This window comes from Sciurus carolinensis, chromosome 5, assembly GCF_902686445.1.
Source record: "Sciurus carolinensis chromosome 5, mSciCar1.2, whole genome shotgun sequence".
NCBI lineage: Eukaryota > Metazoa > Chordata > Mammalia > Rodentia > Sciuridae > Sciurus > Sciurus carolinensis.
In genome coordinates, this window is record NC_062217.1 from 54,683,982 (window position 1) to 54,706,671 (window position 22,690).

Below are 22,690 nucleotides of genomic sequence, written 5' to 3' on the forward strand. Positions count from 1 at the left end.
GCACTGAATGAACTCCTTCCCTCCATTCCCTTTATAGTAGAGACTATCCATAAGATAGTTGGCATGACTAGGTATTTCAATGAAAACTAATGAGCTTTTTCTGGATTGGAGCAATATAAGACCATACAAGAACAAACAAGGTTAAACACATTACACAAGTTCAAGCCACCTAAAGAGACCAACCCATTCTCTTGGTGAAAGTTCATACATTACTTCCATTATGAAGTAATCAACATAGTGTAATCAACATCATTAACCAACATACGGTGGTGGACACATCATTAATCAACATATGTAGTGGACACATTATTCTATTTTTAGCATCTTTTTATTTTGACATTTAGTAGCACTAGATTCAAAGCCAATCCCATTCAACACAAAACATTTAGCTAGAGTTCAGCAAAATTAAATGCTACATTTATATTATTACACTTTAAATAATTGCTCTAGGGGATAATATTGAAGAGTTATTTAAAAATGTCTTTAATGCAGTTGCCTCATTTCCTTTTCAAATAAAACGGTAAAACAAATAAAAAATTTCACATTGCCAGAGAAAGAAATTCTGAGTCACTGATCTTGGGACAGGTGTAGCTGATAAAGGAATGGGTTAGTGTAAAGGATGACTATTGGGCACAAATTTATGTTGGGCTGAAGTGGGAGACAGTTAAAGGAAATTCCTGTGAACTGGTCAGAACTTCTAAGGTGTTAAATACAAGGAAGAAACAGGTGTCAAGGGAACATATAGGGGAGACATCTAATTCAGGCTGCATAATTTTTGGATGAAAGAATGAATAAAATGAACTTTCTTGGATGGTTTAGCAAAAGCAGTGATATGCATAGAAGGGATGCAAAGCCATGAGGCAGTGAAAGTCCAAAGTAAGAAAAAGATATGAGGTAGAAAAAAGAGTAAGGAGAATCAGTGTTGGCAAGAGACGTAGGAGCCAAGACAGAGAGGTGCTGGAAGCCTGTCAGAGAAGAGAACAAGATTCCACCGGGTTGTAATTGAGAGCTGTGTCAGTTCTCCTTTAGGCCTGACTTTGTGAACACAGGACCATTATCCTCAAGGCCTGGTTGTTTAGGTGCTGGACCTTTTCTATTTTTCTTTATTTTCTAAAGTCTCCTTACAAAAACACCCATTAGTTGAGATGCTCTATGCATATTTATGATTCTGAGAATATGAAAAAGCTTCATTAAAAAATTACCCAGGAGGAGAACCTGGAGTTGTGGCTCAGTGATGGAGCGCTTGCCTGGCATGTGTGAGGCGCTGGGTTCAATCCTCAGTAGCACATACAAATGAATAAATAAAATAAAGTTATTGTGTTCACCTACAACTTAAAAAATTAAAAAAATATTACCCAGGAGGAAAGAAAAGAAAGAAGGGGAGAGAGAGAGAGAGAAAAAGGAAGGGAGAGAGGCCTACCGGAGGCAGTACATGCATTCTTTTGTTGTTGTTGTTGTTTTTAGATATATATGCGGGAAAGTGTATTTTGACATATTATACATACTTGGGGTATAACTTATTCTAATGAGGATCCATTCTTGTGGTTGTATGTGATGTGGAGTTTCACTGGTGATGTATTCATATATAAAACCAGGAATGTTATGTCCAATTCATTCTACTGTCTTTCCTATTCATTCTTATAATCAAGTAAGAGTTAACTTTTCTCTTCCAGTTGCTGTTCCTTTCTCAAAATTTTTGTTTTTCTCTCCATCTTCACTGTTTTGCTCCCTACAATTCTCTTTCAGCCTCCTCTCTCCCCATGGTTTTCCTTTCCCTTTAGATTGAGTTATGTATAAAGATGTACAGATGTTCACCAGGTTGCTCAACACTTGACTTATGCAAATCTGACCTTATACAAATAATTACATAAGACACATAGTAAAATTTTAAGAGACATAGAAGATTTTGCATAATGTATGGAAACAAAAAGTTGTCTAATGCATAGATAAATGCTAAGAAGCAAAGCTTGAAATAGGCCCTACCAAGAAAAGAGCAAGTCCTCTCTGTCTTCTGTCATCTCTTGATGCTGCTCCACATTGCGTTTTACTCTACTGTTGTAGAGTATGCAATTAAGTTCTCAGAACCTGGGATCTGGCTGCTGGGATTTGTATCCTCTTTCTATCCTTTTGTAGCTGAGTGACCTTAGGTAATTCACTTGACCTGTGAGCCTCAATTTCCTAATCTACAAAGTGGGGAAAATAAGGTTTCCTTCCTCAGAGTTATAAGACATATCAGGTAATCTTGGTATAATGCTCAGACTGCAATTAACACACCTGCTCATAAATTGAGAGACTGATGTTGCAGATTCCAACAACAGGTTTCTTTTTTTCCTATCTGTTAATTAAATTGAAAAAACAAAAAGAACAATTGCACAAACTGGGGTGAATCTATAGCAGAAAATGCAGCTTTGAAAATGCAGCTTTTTTTCAAGGTTTTACTCTTTAAAAAAATCTTTTTTAGTTGTAGATGGACACAATACTTTTTACTTTTTATTGATCTTTATGTGGTGCTGAGGGCCGAACCCAAAGCCTCATACATGCTAGGCAAGTGCTCTACCACTGAGCTACAACCCCAGCCCAAAGCTTTTACTCTTGAAAAAAGAGTAATCTTAGATTACTAAAAGTTAGTCCCCTAAAAGTTGGACTAATCTGAGTTAATATAGCAATGAAAACAGCTTGACATTCCTCCCAAATGCTCTTCTGGATAGTTAGCAAATCTCTAAATCCCTTCTCTCCTGATTCCTGTCTTTCCTTCTAGATTCTCCTGCATTGTTAATTGTGGGGGTGGGGAAAGCCCTTAAACCTGATTTGGAAAAAATGGAAGAGAAAGGAGAGTGATATTTAAGAACTGTACCTAAATATTCTCCCTATAAAGACAACTTCCTGCAGAAACTCAGGTCAGATGTCTTTAAACTACAAAACGGTAGAATAAAACATTCCCCAGCTCTCACTGAATGGAGAATTTATCAGGCTGCATTTTAAAAAATCTCTTTTTGTGGAACTAGCCAGAGTCTAGGGAACCATGTTCATATCCATAATAATGAAGCTAGATAAGGGCACATGACTCAGATTCTGCCCATCAAAACAAACCATCCAAGCACCATGTGAAAGGCTTTGATAAGGGTCCTGTGAAGACAGTTTATGTAGTCCATTTGTCATTGAATATGGTTTCATCCTTAGCACAACATTTTAAAACAGCTTGATTTAAAAAAAAAAATCAATAGTCCTTGAATAAGAATGATATCAGGACAACAATCTTCAATTTAATATTGAGGGCTCCCCCCTGCCATCTCTTTTTGCTTTAAACCAACTGTCCTGTATCACAGTCTAAATTCCAACAGTGGCTTTCCAATGCTTTCAGATTAATTCTTTCTTTTGTCCTATAGCAAAGGTACAGCCTTTTTTCTTTTTTACCAGTGGTTTTCAAACTTGAATTTTTTTGATAAAATCTTATTCAGAACTCAATGGCATGGTTGAACTGCTCAGGAAGTATCTCTTATTGGGAAGATCACTGGAAAAGCATTACCCTATTCCAAAATGCTTGCTTTGACTAGCAGATTTCATAGCCAGAATAAAGAAACATTAAACACGTAATTTTCTCAAAGAATGGAAATTCATTAAGTAACATGTAAATAGAAAGCAATTCTATATAGTAACTCCATTCATGAAAAAGTTGCATTCCAATATTATGCTTTGTCTCTAGAAATAGAAATGGCTACAGGTTTGAGGTTGAATTCCTCAGTTTGTATTTCCCATCTTCCTGGAGGTGGGATAAGCTTGGCTCTGCAGCAGCATATCAGAAGTAGGATTTCTTGTCCTCCACCCTCTGAATGACTATTCTCCCAATAATTATAATCTGTGCATGTCCTAAGTCCAGGACTTTCAAACCCAAGTGAGTAATCCAAACCCTGGGAATGTGAGTACAAGAGACAGCACATCTGGAAGAAACCTAGAGTGGAGATCATACAAAGATATATTCCTAAATTTCTTTGACTTCAGTGTAAGAATAAAGAAAAGGGAACTTTTCTTCCAATACAAGCATGCCAAATCTTATTTTTCTAAAAGGAGTTTTGATCCCAAAGGCATTACTCTACAAATAATAATCCCCCTTCTATTATATTTGAGAAGACTAACCCTGTTTATGATGAGACTTCATTTTCCAATTCCAGAGTGGGTCCTTGGTTTTTATAAACCTACAAAGGAAAATTGATATTTTGATCTTCTAAACAAAGTCACCTAACAGAGTAGGGCAGCCTCAGTGTCATGACCTCACTTACATAGCACAAAGCTAGACATATGAAACCATTAAGAATTGTTCAGAGGATATGACAATCATGATAATACACTTTAATCTTATACCATTGCATTCAGAATTTCCTTTTCCTAAACCTCCTAGTTTCTCTGTTGTGCCTTCAAAGTAGGCAGCCACCATCCCTCAGAGCTGCTGCTATCCCTGTAAATAGGGAGTTTTGTGCTTTGTTTGTTAGCTTATAACCAACTCCTTTCATTAAGTTAGTAAGGAGAAATGGTGTGCTGGAACTGGACCATGCAGGTTCATTAGAGCTGATGGTTCACTTTTCAGGAATTTTGCTAGTCATTATTAAAAGGATTTTGCTAGCTGTTATTAAAAATTATATTGGACACATTTAGAATTTGTAATGAAATAAAAGTCTCATTTAAAAAGGTAATAAGTACACAAAACTCACCACATTTTAGTTATTTTACTGTATTTCACAGTTATCTGTACTCATTATTTATTTACATTTATTTTATTCATATGGTGGATAACATATGACAGTGAGTTACTTTGCTACTCTTCCCTGTTCTGTGTTCAATAATGTCAGTTTGGTAGCTTAAAACCAACCGTGAGCATTTACACCAGAGAAATTGGCAAACACAAAAAATATAGGAGAACTATTTGTTAAATACTTCCTGTCACATCACTGGCAATGGAAGTTTGAACAGATGTCAATTCCTTTACCAATATCTGACAAAACAACTACTTATGTTCACATGACTGGCTAGTGGGACATTTTGCCACCAACTAGCTATTTTTATAATGCTGTAAGCTTTGATACAAGTATATTTCCTCATTCTCTTTATCACCAGTGAAAATTGTAAATCAGCAGCAATAAAGAATTAAATTAGGTTTCAGCAAGAAATAAAAACTATGCCAATCAACTATGTGGGTAGCACTTTATGCTGTTAGAAAAGTACTAAAGATATGAAACTCATAAATCTATTGCATGAATGTATCAGACAGAGATGGAGAAAAAGCTCTCACAAGGGAAAGGACATAAATTGTGCTATAAGAAAGGAAAGAAATGTACTAAAATAAGGAAATGAACTGCATGGGTTCATAATTTGATAATAATGTTAGCTCATCAGCGAGGGTCTGGTATATTTTTTGCTGGGCAGTAGTTTGTCCCTGATAGAAAACTTCTTAAGATCCAGGGAATAGTTACAGAAAAATGATCCCATGAAGATCTAATCAAAGCCAAGGCCAGGAGCAAAGGGTGATCCTTTTTCATTTAGTTTCCTTTACCAAGGAAGTCACTAAGCATTTCTGTTTTTCTGCAATCAGGTCCTGAGCCCCAGTGTATACATGTCCACCTCTGTCTTATGTCCCTAGCCCCCAAGATTAATCTCCTTTCTGAATGACTAATTCTAACAACATTTTCATTGGTTGTGTATGTGTGTGTGTGTGTGTGTGTGTGTGTGTGTGTGTTTGTGTGTGTATGCATGTATGTTTACAAGGGTTCTGGTGTAATCAAGGGACCAAAAATATGCAAAAGATAAATGATATTTTAATGCAATATTTTTAGAAACAAAAATTAATGCAAAAATATATACATTACAAAATATCAAAATCTGAAATAAAGACAGGATCTTTCTTTTTCTTTTTAAAAGGGAGGTCTTCTAATCAGTAAACCACTTCCAAGCAGGATGCCCTGGTTCTTTTGTTTCTTGTGAGTTTACTCAATTAGCTATTTCTTCTGTCTCCTAATTTTTCAGCTTCCTTCTCTATATATTCATTCTCTGAAACCTACAAACATCATCTTTAAAGCAAAAACAAAAGTAAGAATGGCTCATCTCTGTTGCTTTGTTTCCCTTCTAATACCTCCTTTAGTTCTTTCTTCTACTCAAAAATTCTTCAAAAAGGTAATACATTCTAACACCTTCATATTCTCATCTCCTCTCCACCCCTCTATTTGGCATTTCCTCACTGGATAAAGTTGATCATTTCTGTTTTCTTGAGAATTTTTTTTTTACTTCTATGACACCACATTCCTACTTTCCTCCCACCTCCAATCATTCCTTCCCAATCTGGTTTGCAGCTTCCTTTTTTTTTTTTTTTATTAAAAGAACATTTCCCTGTTCTTAAAATGTTGGTTACTTTTCAGGTGTCAATACCAGTCCTTTTCTCCCCTCGTCCCTCTCTTTGTGATCACATCAACTCCCACAACTATCACAAGTAAGCTTGAGATTCTCATTTCTAGTTCTGAAGTCTCTCTAGAGCAACAGGTTCCTACAGAAAGTACCTACTGAACCTCTCCTCTGGGGCACCGGATTGATACCTCAAATGCAACATATCCTAATTAAAATCATCCAGCCCACCCCGACCCCACAACCCCAGCCTGCTTTACCTGAACTCTGTTATCTGGTTGAATGGCACTAGGAATCCAAAAGGGAAGCATGGAGTCACCCTTGAGTCCTCCCTTTCCTCGAGGGGCTGGAGCCTGGGTATTCTGGAGACATGTCCAGTGGAGCTACCAACAAAGGCACTCAGAGCTTCACTTATTATCTGCACACAGGATCTACAGAAAAGTCATGCTTCTTCAAAGACATCAGTCACAACCAACCTGAGATCCATCCGTAAAATTCCTCCCCTCTGCCCTCATCTCCTGCTTCACTCCCCTTCTCTGTGGAAGAAACACCAGTTTCTACTGTTGCCTGGACATTTCTTCCTCAAGATACTCACATAGTTCCCCATCTTCCTTCCCTCACCTCTCTGTTGAAAGAGATTTCTATGAGAGAGGTCTTCCCTGACCACCCGTGTACAAACAGCAACCCGCTCCCCTACAGCTGTGTTGATCTTCTATCATCTTTCATAGTACATACACATAACTAACTGACATTTGTCAATTTTTCTTCCCTATTAGAATGTACATTTCTTGACAACAGACTGTTTTATTCACTTGAGATCCTCATCCCATGGAATAGTGTTTGACATTTAGTAGATGCACATATGTATTTGTTAAGTGACTGAATGATTAACCTTATCACATCTACTCTAATATTTAATGTCTCTCTTAGTTTTTACTCTTTCCTGAATTTCATAAATATTTATCGGTTCCTCCTATGAGGCCTGAGTAGTGTTGGGTGCTAGCCACTTTCACTGTTACAGATGTCATTGTCTCCAGCCTGGACTTTTATAATTGTCCCCTAACTGGTATCCTTACTTAAAAATCAGTTCTCCTTTTTATCTGTTCTTCATACTGTTGCTAGGTTGTCTTTCCAACTCAGCTCATGATAATTTCTCTGTGAGGCTTTTTAATAATTTCAGAAGAGTTACTTGAACTTTGTGCCTTGATGTATCCCGATTATCATGGCAGACAGATCATGGCACCTTACTGCATATATTTACACATTGGTTGTATTCTATTTGACTGTAAACCCACAGAGGAAAGATACTATTTTTTATTTGCCTCATGTTTTATTTATACATGCTATTTAACAGAGTGTGAGGGCTATTGTGAATGCTTGCTAAATATCCGTTCATTAAGTTAAATAATAGTGTACTGTTTGATTATCTACAGTTATGCTAAGTTTAAAGTGCTTATACAATAGATCACAGTGTATTTTTTCCAAACTTAAAAAGTGATGTGAGCATACATTTCTGTATAATAGGTAAAAAGCAGGTAGTACTATCTCTTTCTAACAGAGGGAGACTTCGATTTAGATCTGTTTCCTAAGATTAGTTTGCACCCAAAACTAGATTGATAGCATCAAGTCCAGTGTGCAGATTATTAAATTGGATACTGAGGGATTAGTAAAGAAAAGTAGAAACATTCCCTGCATTTAAGGATCATACCAACTGAAGGAGAGGACAGAATCCATAGAAAATAAGTAGGAAAATAGGTTCATGAAACTCTTTTTAACAACCCTAAAAATAGAACACCCAAATATTGAAACAGAAAAAGTGCTGAAAGTGTCTCTGTAGCCAAATTGAAACTACTTCCATGGGAGTTCAACGTTCTTATCCAGATGACAGCCACTGAACTTGTACTTGGCCAGGTGACAAGTCTCCTTTTTCAAGCCTGCAGCACTCCCTACCGGTCAGCTGTTCAGGGCATGCGCAGAAAGCAGCATTCTGACAGTAGAGACATCTCTCCACAAGGTACCTGGAAGGGACCAAATTGAAGACAGAATGCATGGGGAAATGATGCTGAATTCTAATGACTGCTCTAGGTTAAATATCACTGGCAAATTAATAGGTAGACAGTTCTCTTTTGAAGAAGGAAGCTAAAATGTCTAACACTATCAACCTAAAACTGATTGAAAAGTCTACCAGACTTCAAAATTGTGATATTCTGGTTTTCTGGGAAATGATTATGTACAAAGGGAATGAGTCAGGGAAATAAATTAACATTTATCATTAATTTAAAGGTTATGGAAAGATTCCAAGTGTTTTGAACTGTTCTTTCAAACCCCATCCTTCAATTAATTCTCACAACAACATTGCAAGCTACATATTACTAACCCTGTCTTTATAGATGAAGATATTGTGGGAAAGGTACACATAAGAATATTATTTATTTGCCAGGGATGATGGTGCACACCTGTAATCCTGGTGACTCTGGAAATTGAGGCAGGAGGATCAAAACCAGACTCATTAATTTAGTGAGGCCCTAAACAATTTAGCAAGACCCTGTTTCAAAATAAAAGATAGAAAGGGTTGGGGATGTGACTCAGTACTTAAGCACCCTTGGGTTCAATCCCCAGTACCAAAAAATTATTGATTTGTATTAATATGTATGATCGCCCACCACCGCGGGGACAATCACAACACATACGCTCTTGATCACAGGAACCAAAAAGCACTTTATTCCACAAGTCTCAGACTTATATTGAGAACATCAGCCTATCAGAGAGTAGACTACCAGGAAAGTCAGCCTATCAAGGAACAGTCTCCAGGCAGATACCAGGATCGCCCCACGTACAACAACCAATCAGAGTTACTTCCTAAAACTTGTTTACGAGTGCAGCTATGTTTGGCAAGCTGCCAGGCGCCATCTTAGAAATCAGGCCTCGGTGCGGCTCTGGGGCCCTCAGAGCCTGCCCCTGACAAATATGGACTTGGATATTTATTTAATTCTACAGTTTAGAATCTAAAGGTCTCATTTATTTTGTTGTTTTCTCCAAGTTTGACCTTGGGGAGCTCCCTTTTTATATGCCCATCATTTTTTGACCATTTTTTACTTTTTGGCACTGTAAGATGTTTCAGGCTCTTCTTGTGCTTTTCTTGCCTTAGCTCTGGAATCAGCTAAGAAGCCTTGGCTCGTCATATTAAAAAATGGTTTTCAGATGAAACCAAGATCTGGATGCAGAGCAGATTCATTGCCAATGTATTATTGTGTGTTGGCTGTCACAGAGAGAGCAGACAGGAAATGTATGCACATGTACACATATCATACACTCCACATGCACTCACCTACATCCTTATCAATATCGATCTCTAAATACATTAAAAACCATAAATTCATACTGATAACCTCGGATTCTAAACCATTACCACAAGGTTCATTCTAGCCTGCCTCATGTCTTTTTCAAACAGTGAGAAATTGATCTCTCATTATCCATAATGTAGTTGAGCAATCCTAGAACACATAAAAAGTAGTTATTGAATTGCTAACCTATACTCCAGTGAAAAACAAATAGAATAACTAATAATATTTGTGTACATTTTTTAAATTCTTTAGCCTTACAATATAGTCAAAACACTAATTTCAAAATTTGTTACTGAGTGCATTCCATTTTAAGTTTCTCCTATTTATCACTTCATTTTAACTATGTATTAAGTGTGACTAACATCATGATTCCAAAAGTCAGAATATATATATTTTAAAAGATATATTCAGAGAAATGTCACTTGACTCTCAGCCTCCTCCCCGGTTTTCAATCTTCCGATCTTTTCCTTCAGTTCCTACCAACTCCTTTAGGTAACAAATCTTATTAGTACTGATTTATTCTGCCTCTGTTTCTATTTGCACAAATGAGAAGATATGTGCATATTTTCTTAGAGTGTATTGTACATGCTATGATACCCTATTGCATTTGACTTTTTTCACTTTAAACTATATCTTGGAAATTAACACATCACAGTTAATAAAGATATTCTGCATATTATCATCCATAACAAATTATACATATACACAATTTATTCAACCACTAATGTGTGGGTATTTAGGTTGTTACAAATATCTTGTAGTTACAAATAATGCTGAAAGGAGTACTGTGTATATGCATACTGTTGGAGATGTATTATCAGGGTCAATTCCTAGAAGTGGAAAAGGTAAATGAATATATAATTTTGATATTGCCAAAGTCTCCCCAAAATGGTTGTATTGGTTTGCATTCCCACCAGCAACGTGTACGAGTGCCTGTTTTACATTCTGGCTAACAGAATATGTTGTCATATTTTTTTTTAAATCACCAATCAGGTGGTAACTTGTATCTCATCATTTTTAATCATTATTTGAATTTGAATTCCTTTAATTATAAGCGAGTTTGGACATATTTTTTATATGCTAGGGGTCATTTTTATATCTTTTTGGTGAATCGTCTATTGATTTTTAAAATTTTTCTAGTAAGTTCTTGGTTGTGTATCCCTCAGTTTTCAAAGGACTGAAAGAACTTTTTTTCAGGTAGGTGATCTCTAATTCTACACATATTCTGCTGCTTGTGTGATGCATTTTCAGTTTCATTTAACTTATATATGCCATGTTTCTTTTTTTTTCCTTAGGAGGAATTTACAGCATTTTGCATATTTTATTGCAGTTATACTTTTTGCATTTTACAAGAAAAATTTAAATCATGATGTGGCTTAATGACACAGCTGAACCAAAGAAACAACTTCATTCAAGAACTCCTCATGTGACTCCTTCATGCAATATTTTCTTAGTGATTTCAACAATAAATTTTGTAAAAAGAAGATATATCAGCTCGACCATTCTATGACTCAGACACTCACAAAAGGAGGAGATAACTTCATAAGTAATTGGGTTCCAGGTGACAGATGAAATAAGTGGAGAGAATGCCACAGTGGGGAAAAGGAAAGAACCTTGAGATAAAACAGTTTGTCCAAGATCACAGACCAAGCCAAAGACTAGCTAAGAAGTTTTCTTTAATATCCTTTTGCCAGTTCCAAGAGAAAAGAAATAATGAATTAAATTTTGCAACTGGTACCAAATGAGGTATTTTCAACACAACAGAAACATAGCACATATGGAGTCAAGGATGTTAGAAATATGTGGGTGAGCAATCATGATGTGATTTATCTGGGGAAAACACCTACTAATGTTCATTTGGCGAAGACATCAATATTGCAAGTCTAAAGACAACCAAGAGTATGAACTTCCAACAGGCTTGGGAGTGATAAAAAGACATATTGCTAATACTAATACTAGACTTACTAAACACAAAAGAATTTCTAGTATAATAATGTATATTTAATTTGAAGAAACTTGAGAAACAGGTAATAATAAAAAGAAGATGTATTAAGGAAAATATGTCATGAAAGGTCACAAGATTGTTCTGTCTGATCATATTCAGACAGCCAACATGTTTTATTGAGCTCATATTTTTTTTTAAATCTGCCCTTGAAGTCATTTATGACCTACCACTGCTTTCGTATTTATATTTGGGAAATTTTACTCATTTATTTCTTTTCTTGGCCCCTTGTAAGCATCTGTGTTCATTAGGTTTCCTGAATAGTAAGTACTACCTCCTCACTCTCATCAACTCATTCTTTGTTATGCCCTTGATTTGTTGAAGGAACTGAGGTAGAATATATCACATTCTGACTTTGACTGATTGCATCATGGTTGTAAATTTTACTTGATCTTAGGTCCAAAATATTTCCTGGAAAATTTAAGAAATATCTAGAACGGGTATTGGCAAAATTTCTCTAGAAAAGGACAGATAGTAGATATTTTAGATTTTATGGTCAATATGCTGTCATAACTAACTCTGTTACTGCAGTAGAAAAGCAATCCTAGACAATATAGAAACAGGCATGGCTGTGTGCTTAGTCTGCTAGGGCCACCATAATAGAAAACCATACACAAAGAGGGGTGGGAGGGGTGGAGGGAAGGGAAAAAAATAACAAAATGAATCAAACAACATTACCCTATGTAAATTTATGATTACACAAATGGTACGCCTTTACTCCATGTACAAACAGAGAAACAACATGTATCCCATTTGTTTACAATTAAAAAAAAAACATACACAGGCTGAGTGACTTAAACAACAGGAATGCATTTTCTCACCATTCTGGATGATAGGCATCTAAGATTGGGGTGCCACCATAGTTGTGGGTTTCTGGTATGGGTTCTCTTCTTGGCTTGTAGACCAGAGTGGTGTCTTCACATGAGGTGGGGAGAGTGAGGAAGCTCTGTGGTATCTTTTCTTAAAAGACATGAATCCTCTCAATGTCCTGCATTTATGTCCTCCTTTAGCCTGAATGACTTCCTTACCCCAAATATAGGTACATTGGGAATTAAGGGTTCAGCACATCAATTTGCCAGGAATGGAGAGGGAACAAATATTAAGTCCATAGCACTGTTTCAATAAAACTTTATTTATATAATCCAGTGATTAGTGTCAATTGGGGCAGAAGGAAGAGTATGTGTGAAAATCTGGAGACAAGTTAGAATTCATCATGTTCAAGGAATAGGAAGAAATTCAATGTGACTGGCAGAGGACAAAAGGTGAGAAAAGTTTGAGTGAAGACTGCCCACCTTCATTAATATTACCAGAGTTGTTTAGCAATTGTATGGGGACTTTTATTTACTAGAAATTGACATTTCTCTTTATCTCCTAATTGTAAGTTATCCACAAAATATTTTTGCATCAAAAATCTCACAGTTCAAACACCTAACACTTGTTTTTATAGTTATGATCCCAAATATAATTATGGGTCAATCTCCCCCCAAATGGGAGACAATCTTTCATCCATTCATTTAATATTTATTGAGCAGTTACTGTGTGTTACTATGTGTGTTAGGGCATGATGGTGAACCAACCACAATATTGTTGTCAGAACAATATCAAGGAAATAATTCTAAAAACTAAAAATAAATCAACAACCCTAAGTTAATGTTGTGGCATAAGAAGAGTGGTTCTCAGAATATAACAAAGAAACTTGACCTATGATGAAAATTTTTCCAAACTTTCCTGTGTTCCAATTTCAGTTACCCCCTAATCCTTTTGGAGAGGCCCCAACTGGGTGGAAATTCTTCTCTGAAAGTTCTGGCTGAATGTTTCTGGACATTCAGTCAACAAACTCTGCTTTGTTCCCCAATTCTACTGCTGGCAGGGGCTCAATTCTCTAAAGTTTGTGTCCTCAAGATCCCAAATTACTCACAGGCAATGAGATTCCTTCTGTTTGTGCTCTACAGAGGGAACCCCTAGTTCATGTCTCTTTCTGGGTTTTAGATAACAGCAACCTTAGGGCATGCAGAGTCTAGATATATCTTTCTTTGTTGTTATTTATTTTGGTACCAGAGATTGAACCCAAGTGTGCTTGATCACTGAGCCACATCCTCAGCCCTTTTTTATTTTGAGACAGTCTCACTAAGTTACTTAGGGCCTCATTAAGTTGCTGAGATTGGCTTTGAACTCAGGATCCTCCTGCCTCAGTCTCCCAAGTCATTGTGATTATAGGTGTGTGCCATTGCACCTGGCAGGATATATCTTTAAATCCAGGCACTTAAAGGGATCAGTGCCGCTTCAGAGACCAGATGGACTAGGGCATGCAAAAATGAAAACTAATCCACCAGATAAAAGGTTTGGTCAGAAATTGCATGCAAAAGAAGCCCATTTGTTCAAATATATAACAATGAAGCCCACTATTATGTGTAATTACAATGCACCAATAAAAAAATCTTTGAAATAACAAGAATTCCATTGGTCTGGTTCTGGTTTTACCTTGTCTTACCTTCCTCCAACCCTATTGCCTCTGAGCCATCTCTTCCATTTTTCTCTTTTGAAGCAACACCAACATTTATTCAATCTGCTTTCTGCTGTACACAAATGTTAGAAGGAGGGATACTCATTTCTCCAAGGTTCCCCTTGTTGGATGATGCCGTGTGATAGTGTTCTTATAAACTAGTTCTTTCCTGTATACCTTTTCAAGCACTCATCAGCCTGGGTCTTTGCTGTTTCCTCTTTCTGGAATGACTTTTTATATTTCTCTACCTGGAAAATGCTGGCTCGGCTGATAAATGCATCACTCCATTTGTCTCATGGTTCCAGACTCCCTTTTCCTGGAAACCCAGCAGCTTGGATTCAGCCCTCCTCCATGCTCTTACAGCTCCCTGTGTACTCTCTATTATAGCGTTTACCCCATTATGTCATTATATTATAATTAGTGTTTGCAGATTCATCTCCCCCCACTAGACCATGACTGCTTGAAGCCTAGGGTAATTATGTCTTAATCTTTTTGGTGTTTCCAGTGCCTTCAATATCTGCCACATAGTGGGTGCTGAATAATGTTTAAGTGATTTCATTAACTAAACTTGTCAAACACACAGAGTCACTTTGCACAGATACAGAAAAAGGACACTTGCTAATGAAAAGGGGAGAATTAAGGCTGAAACTGGGGCTTAGTGGTAGAGAACTTACCTGGCATGCACAGGCTGGGTTCAATCCCCAGCACCACAAGAAAAGAAAAAAAAAAAAAAGAAATGAAAAACAACAGCAGGAGCACCAACAAAGATAAGAACAAAACTTGCTGAAAAGAAGGAAATAAAACATAATGGTTGGTTAAGAAGTTTTGTTCTTCAGCTAGCGAAGTGTTAATAAAATGGTCAGATTTTTAACATTCCACCCCAGACCCGGTTGAGAAATTTATTTCTTGGTGGTCTATCTCTTGCTTAGACTCAAAGATATTAGAATAGGAATTAAGGGTTGGTTTATGGAATAGCTCATCTTCTAGGGGTAAATGTCTGTACTAATTTAGGTCTCATTAACTTGACCTTTCAATTACCAATGACCTGTCAACATCAAATTTCTTAGACTTCTCAGAGCAAGGAAATAGCATTCCCCAGGAGAGAATAAAAATGAAATGAAACAAAAGCAAGTCCAACACCCAGCTATGCTGGTGTCTTTTTGAAGTACTAACACCATAATAAAGGCTTTCTGCTTCTGTTTCATTATGTGACAGCCAGAGACTGTAAACACTGTCGGTGGCAGAGAAAACAGTCTCGAAACAAATAAGAGAAACTAAAGATGAAACTGGGAATATGTGCACAGCTTATGCTTTGGTATTCTGTGGTCATGACAGCTTTTGCTCTTATGAAAGTACTGTGTGTGGTGTTCTTTTTCTCTGTAATGATTTCTGAAACTGTGTGACTTGTGGAATTTGCCTTAAAAAATGCAGTAAGTGTTTAATCGCTCAGGGTGTGAGTAACCACATTCTGTTCAAGTATGCTTCCAGCCGTCACTTTCCTCCTTATCAGTGACAGTACTCCAAACACTTGTCTCAATTTTCAGATCAAAGCTGATGAAAAACAGACCTCTAAAGGGTTGAATTGCCTTCTGCATTTTTGTTCATCAGAAGAAAATACCTATACCACTTGAAAGAGGGGAGTTTTTTTTTTTTAGTGCTTCATCTTTAGATTCTGAATTCTGTTGTGCCTTCCTAGTTTACTTATTTCTTACTCTGTCAATGTCATCTGCTTCATGAAATGTATCTTTTAATTAATTATTCTTGTCTCAAATTGTCTGCAGTGGCTTATTGTCAGAGCAAGAATTTATCACAGTAAAACAGGATCTGTCACTACAGGGAAATATCTTGGCTTATTTTAACACGAAATTAACCTCATTTACTCAATAATCACCCTAATTGATTTTTTTCAGGAAAAATCTTTCTGTTGTTTATTTTTTCTTTAACATTACATGCAAGATAGCTTTTCTACAAAAAGGAGACATTCAGAAGCATGAGAACACTAAATTATGGAAGAGCCTAGAAGTCTGATTGAGAAAGCATTTGGAGAGAATTCCAATGCTAGGAGCCAAATCCAGCAGCATAGCAACTATAATTCCATTCACATGTTCTCTACTGGAGATCCTAAAAAAATGCCTCCCCAAGACACATTATAAAATATGGGTAGTTTTATAAAACTTACACATATTCTGCCTGGGTTTATTAAGATAATGACAGCAACTATAAATAATACAGTGAAGACTTATAAGGTAAATGAAAGTAAGTGAAGTTAATAAGTGAGAACAGGTGAGTGGTAAAATAAAAGTAAATCTATGACTCTCCCAAGAGCAACCCTTAAAAAAATTGGTAGATTTTTCAAAGTTAAGATATTTACCGAATTGAGTAAAACCAAAAGTGCCTATGCTTTTGAAGAACCATAATTTAGTCCTTTTGGAAAGAAATTGAGGTGTGAGGATTTACATATATTTCTATACTCTTTTCAGTGTAATCCTTTGGGAATGAATTTGCACTTTTTCCTAAGAAGAGAGAATGTAAGTTACCCTTCTGCTTATAGTCCAGATATTAGAAACACAATGAAAATGTGAAGTGTAGTCATTAAGACTAACTGCAGGGGCTGGGGAGATAGCTCAGGCGGTAGAGTGCTTACCTTGTAAGCATAAGGCCCTGGGTTTGATCTCCAGCACCGCCCCCCCCCCCCAAAAAAAAAAAAAAAAAGACTAACTGCATGGCATAGAGAGATCACTGGAATGGAACAAAGAATGCTAGCTTCTCTTTCCTCATGTCACATTAGCTGACTTTGTGACCTTGGGAAAAATCATATTTAACAAATTTTCCTTAACCACCTAGATGCATGATATTGAGACACAATGGTAGGAGGAGAGTTTCCTGGACTTCCAAGTGCTTTCTGCTTAGTAGAGAAAGACTAACAGTAAAAAGTAATGACAATAAGAATAACAAGTGCAATAGTAAGAAGTAGATGGGATAAGGATAGAGTTAGGGACAGGAGGAGGCATTTCAGAAACTTCAAGACCTTTGGACTTGCTGAACGTATTCATCAGTTTTCTATTGCTACAACAAAATACCTGATGTTAGATAATGTATAAAGAAAAAAAGTTTATTTAGCTTTGGATGCTCAAGGTCTTGGCACCAGTGTTCTGTTGATAACCTCTTAGATGTGTCACAATATGGCAGATGGTATCATTGTAGGACAATGTTCAAGAAAGATCATATGGTTAGATAGGAAAAAAGAGACATTCAGGGGACAGGATTTTCCTTTTTATAACAACCCACTCTTGCTCTCCTGGTAGCTAACCATGAGAATTTCACTAATCTCTCTCCCAAGGGTGTCAGCCCCATTAACCTAATAACCACCCACTTAACCTCACCTCTTAAAGGTTCCATGACCTCAACAGCATTACTGGCCATCAAGCTGTCCAGCAAATGAATTTGTTCTCTTTTTTTCTTTGTTCTTTATAGTTATACATGACAGTAGAATGTATTTTGACATATTATACATACATGGAGTATAACTTCTCATACTTGTGGTTGTACATGATGTGGAGTTACACGGGTTGTGTATTCATATATTAACATAGGAAAGTTATGTCCGATTCATTCTACTGTCTTTATTACCATTCCCCCTCTCTTCCCTTCATTCCCCTCTGTCTAATCCAAAGAACTTCTATTTCCGCCACCCCACTTATTGTGTGTTAGTATCTGCACAGCAGAGAGAACATTTGGCCTTTGGTTTTTTGGGATTAGTTTATTTCAGTTAGCATGATAGTCTCCAGTTCCATCTATTTTCTGGTAAATGCTATAATTTCATTCTTCTTTATGACTGAGTAATTCCATTGTGTATGTATACCACATTTCTTTATTCATTTGTTGAAGGGTACCTAGATTGGTTACATAGCTTAGCTATTATAGAACATGAAATTTTGGGAGACACATGCAAATCAAATCCAAAGCATAGCTCTGGCTTCAAGAATGCTTGACGCGTTGGTCCAAAGATAAAGCTGGAGTCATAGGCAGGAATCAAGTAGTGGAGTATATTTTACATTATAGTAAGGATTTTAGACTTTATCATGTGTGCAGTGATTCTCAAATTTTGGTATGCAACAGATTTATTTGGGAAACTTATTAAAACACACGTCTGCCCTTAGGCAAAGGCATCAGAATCTCCAGTGGCAGGGCTGGAACACTAATGTTTTTGACAAGGTCTTCAGGTACTTCTAATGTACGGAGAAGTCTGAGAGCAGCCGGGATGGCCCTAAAGTAAGGGAGTAACACCAGATTTTTATTTTAGAAACATGACTTGGCAAAGAATATAGAGAATGGACTAGAGGGGCATGAACCTGGAGACAGGGAGAATAATTAAAAAAACAATTTTCCCTATGTCTCATGAACCAGTCTTCCCTCTCAGCTCTGTCTGTAAGAGCTCTAACATAGGTACTTAGGAGACAAGAATAAGAATATTTACAGTAGTAATGCTGGTAGTAAGCAAAAACCAGTAATTCCAAATATCTATGAATGGATAAACTGAGGTAACTTCCATCAAGAGAATCCTACAATGGTGAAAATGAACTAATCAAGTCTAGATTCCAGTGACTGGTAAATCTTTAAATTAATAGAGTTCTAAGACTAAAAAGCAAGCAATAGATAATTACATACACGATGCCTTCAAATAGAGTTAGAATGAGCAAGATTGAACAGTCTATATGTACACTGTCTTTGAACAAAACAAAATAATAAAAATCACACAATTCGGGGCAGCACTTATCATTTGTAGAGGTCAGGAGATGGGCTCAGGAGGAAAGACATGATGGCATCAATGATGTTGGTCTTACTTGAATGATGAGTTGATGGATGTTTGTATTTTGATTATGCTTCATAACATATTTGGAAGCCAGTCTGCAAAGATGGCCCTCCAATGCACCCTGCCTCCACACTCTGATGTATTCCTCTTCTACTTTGATCTTGCAGGTATAACCAAGAGGATACAGCAGAAATGCTGCTATGTGGTTTCCAAGCCTGGGTCAAAAGTTTTACATCTGCTTCGTTATCCTCCGAGACACACACTCTGGGGAAGCAAGCGGCCATGTAAGAAATTTACCTATCCTGAGACCCCCATGCTAGAAGGAAGTCCAAGTTAGTCACATGGAGAGGCTGCATAAGGACAGGAGGATGTCAGGCCAGTTATTCACAGCTGAAACAACAGGTATATGAGTAATGAAGCCACCTTGGGTGACCAGCCCAGGTCAGTCTGCTGATGATCCTAACCCCAGCCGCCATCTGATTGCATCTGCATGAGAAACCCTGAGAGACAACTGCCCAGTGAACCCTCAAAAATGTGTAAGAGAATAACAAATTGTTTCAAGTCACAAAGTTGAAAGTGATTTGTAATGCAAGAGATAACAAGAACATTGTGTGTCACATACATTCTTTTGTAAACAAATATTACAATTATTTCACAAAACCGAGATTACTGAAGTATGTTGGAATCAGACAACCCTGCCTTTAAATCCTGTCTCTGATACTCCTAGGCTCTGTGGCCCTACCTAAGTCACTTAATCTCCTGAAACATTCATTTTCTTATCTGAAAAATGGGGAGAATAATAGCTTCTACTTCATAGGGAAGTGATAGTTTTAAGAAATATAGACTCAGTATGTTCTAATCCAGGCAGAGGATAAGGACATTATAAATGGTAGGAATCAGGTCATTCCACAAAACCTTGCTTCCTATGGATCTAAGAGAGAAAGAAAAAAGCTTTGGTACATGAAAGTATGGATTATAGCTCAAGAACTTCTGTGTGTATTCATGGGGAACAGGATTCAGTGGGAACAAGTGACTATAAAGTCTGTTCATATCTAAGGTTTTATAAAGATGTATTGATTTCCTGGAGTTTATTTCAGGTATAAAACATGTGAATTCAGATTTGTCAAAGACAGATTTCCCTAATTTTTGGCATTATATCTCTGTGCTTGGTTTCTGTCTCTCATGGAGCTCTCTACTTTGGGTCTACTCATATCAGGAGACAACAAAAAATGAAGGGCTCAATCCACTTGATGGTGATTAGTACGTGTTATAGGAGGAAGGGACTAGGAATGAAACTGGATGTGCTGTTTTTTTTTTTTTTTTTTTTTTCTTCCAGGTAACTTGAAATCTGGAAGAGATGGTAGGTGACTTTAAGAAGTAATCTTGTTTGAAAGATGATTATACTCTGTAAAGGGGCAAAATGTAACCCTTGAGAGTCCTACAGATATCCTCACGTTATAATGAAAGACAATTTTCATTCCACCTTCTCTGTGGTACTGGGGACTGAACCCAGAACCCTTGCACATGCTAGGCCAGTGCTCAACCACTGAGCTACATCCCCAGTCCAGTTTCTACTCCTGTCTAATTCAGCTTGGTTCTCAAGCAACACAGTTCAGGAGGATTAGCAAGACAGCAGTCAGAAGGTAAGCATTGTTGTTCTGAAGACCTTGCTGCCTGTGGGAGCTTGTGAACCATGAAACATCAACACTAACCTCCAGCTCGAGGGGATAAAAGGGGAACCAGGCACAGGATGGCTGCAGCCTGTGCAGGTGTAGGTTCTCTACCTGCAGACCCTGGAGCTCACCAGGACCGGAGGATGACTTCCACCTGTTCTCCACACCGACAGCACAGAACAAAAAGGATGAGGTTATCATCCAGTAGGATGTCTTCAGGTTAGATGAGCTCCAGAGGTCTCTTTGAGATCTCATTCCTAAGTATGTCTTTCTAGTTTCTGAGAAGAGGGAACACTAAAAAACATACTGTATTTTTGAAAAATTGTACTTGTGAGATATTTGTTGCAACTACATAAATGTTTGTGCTATTTAAAATTTTTTCAATGATGAATTTTTCAGATTGGCTGAAGAAGTTACTGAAGAGGTTTTGGACTTTATCTATATAATCTTTTACTGTACAGATTCCTTCTTTCTTCAACTGAGTTTTGAAGAGATATGTCCTTTCTCTTCCCCAAAGTCCCTCTACACCAAGAAGTCTGCTATGGTTGTTGTAGTCATCTTAAATATAAGAGGGAAGAATAAAATCAGTGGTTAGAATCTCTGGGTAGATTTTTGATACTTGCTATATTAGTCAACTTTTGATGACTATAGTGAAACACCTGAGGAATCCTAGTTTATAAAGAAAAGAGGTTTGTTTAATTCACATTTTTGGAGGTTGGAAGTCCATATATCATGTTACATGCTCTTGTGAAGGTCCATTTGGCTGTACCACAGCATGGTAGGCGTACATGTGTATCTCTGTGTGATCTTTTCTCATTTCCTTTTAAGGGCACCAGGATTCAATTATGAGAACTTTATCCTAATGACCTATTCTAATTTAATCACATCCAAAAGATCCCATCCCTAAACACTATAGTCAGATTAAATTTTCACCCTCTTAATATCATTAACATAAATAAGACTTTGAGGGTTAAGTCCCTGTCTGAGCTTATGGAGACAAACTATATTTATATCATAGAACTTAACTCACAAGTTCTTATATTTTTTAGCCAATCATCTAGAGGATTGTTACTGTTCTTCCTTTCCTTGGGGGAAAATATGTTGATTCACATCTTAACCTCATTGAGCTTTCCTAATAATTGCAATACACTCATATTTTTGAAACAATTACACTTACCAAAAAAAAAAAATACAAATTTTTTTTCTTGAAAGGTTTGGGAATATGTTGCTAACCTGATGCCTCATAATACCCAGATACTTTAGTTCAAAGACATATTCCTACAAGTACCAAAATCAGGCAATCAGAATTGATACTCTACTACCATCTGATCCTCAGACTTCATTAGCGTTTTGCCATTTGCCCTAATAACAACCTTTATCAAAAACAGATCTGGTTCAGAATCAAGGGTTTCATTTAGTTGTTATGATCTTTCAGTTTAGAATAGTTCCTCAGTTTTTCCTTGTCTTTGTTGACCTAACATTGTTAAGGATTATAGGGCAGTGTGTGTGTGTGTGTGTGTGCGTGTGTGTGTGTGTGTTGAGTCCCTCTCAATTCATTTCCTCAGAATTAGATTCATATTATGCATCTTTATCAGGAATAGCATGGAAGAAATGCTGGATTCTCATTGCATTCTATCACACGAACTCTGATTTTGATTTGTCTAATTAACTGATGTTAACTTAGATCATCTAATTAAAGAGTTGTCAGTCTTCTCCATGTATTTCCTCCTTTTTAATTAATAAGTATATTGTGAGGAGATATTTTAAGCTACGTAAATATCCTGTTCCTCATTCAAACATTGAATTTATTTATTTATTCATTTATTTTTTATCAATGTGTACTCATGGATCCCTATTTTACTCAATGGATTTTAAGTTACTATATTTATTTTAACACTCAAATTGTCCCAGATTTGACCAGCAGGAGCCCCTTAAAGTTGATCCTTTTGTCCTTCTGAAATGTCCTCA

At 36.8% G+C, this 22,690-nt stretch overlaps 1 protein-coding gene across 4 annotated transcripts in view; it reads right to left on the reverse strand.

Annotated features, from left to right (window-relative positions):
- Window positions 1-6,714, reverse strand: part of Diaph3 (diaphanous related formin 3) — a 545,588-nt gene extending 538,874 nt beyond the window's left edge. The window contains exon 1 of one of the 4 annotated variants that reach the window (XM_047553085.1): window positions 6,648-6,714. The gene's annotated coding sequence lies outside the window, so the exon portion shown is untranslated. Of the gene's footprint in view, window positions 1-4,134; window positions 4,194-6,647 lie in introns of those variants that run through there. The other 3 variants (XM_047553084.1, XM_047553087.1, XM_047553086.1) reach the window with 3 other exon arrangements.
- Between the last annotated feature and the right edge of the window lie 15,976 nt (window positions 6,715-22,690).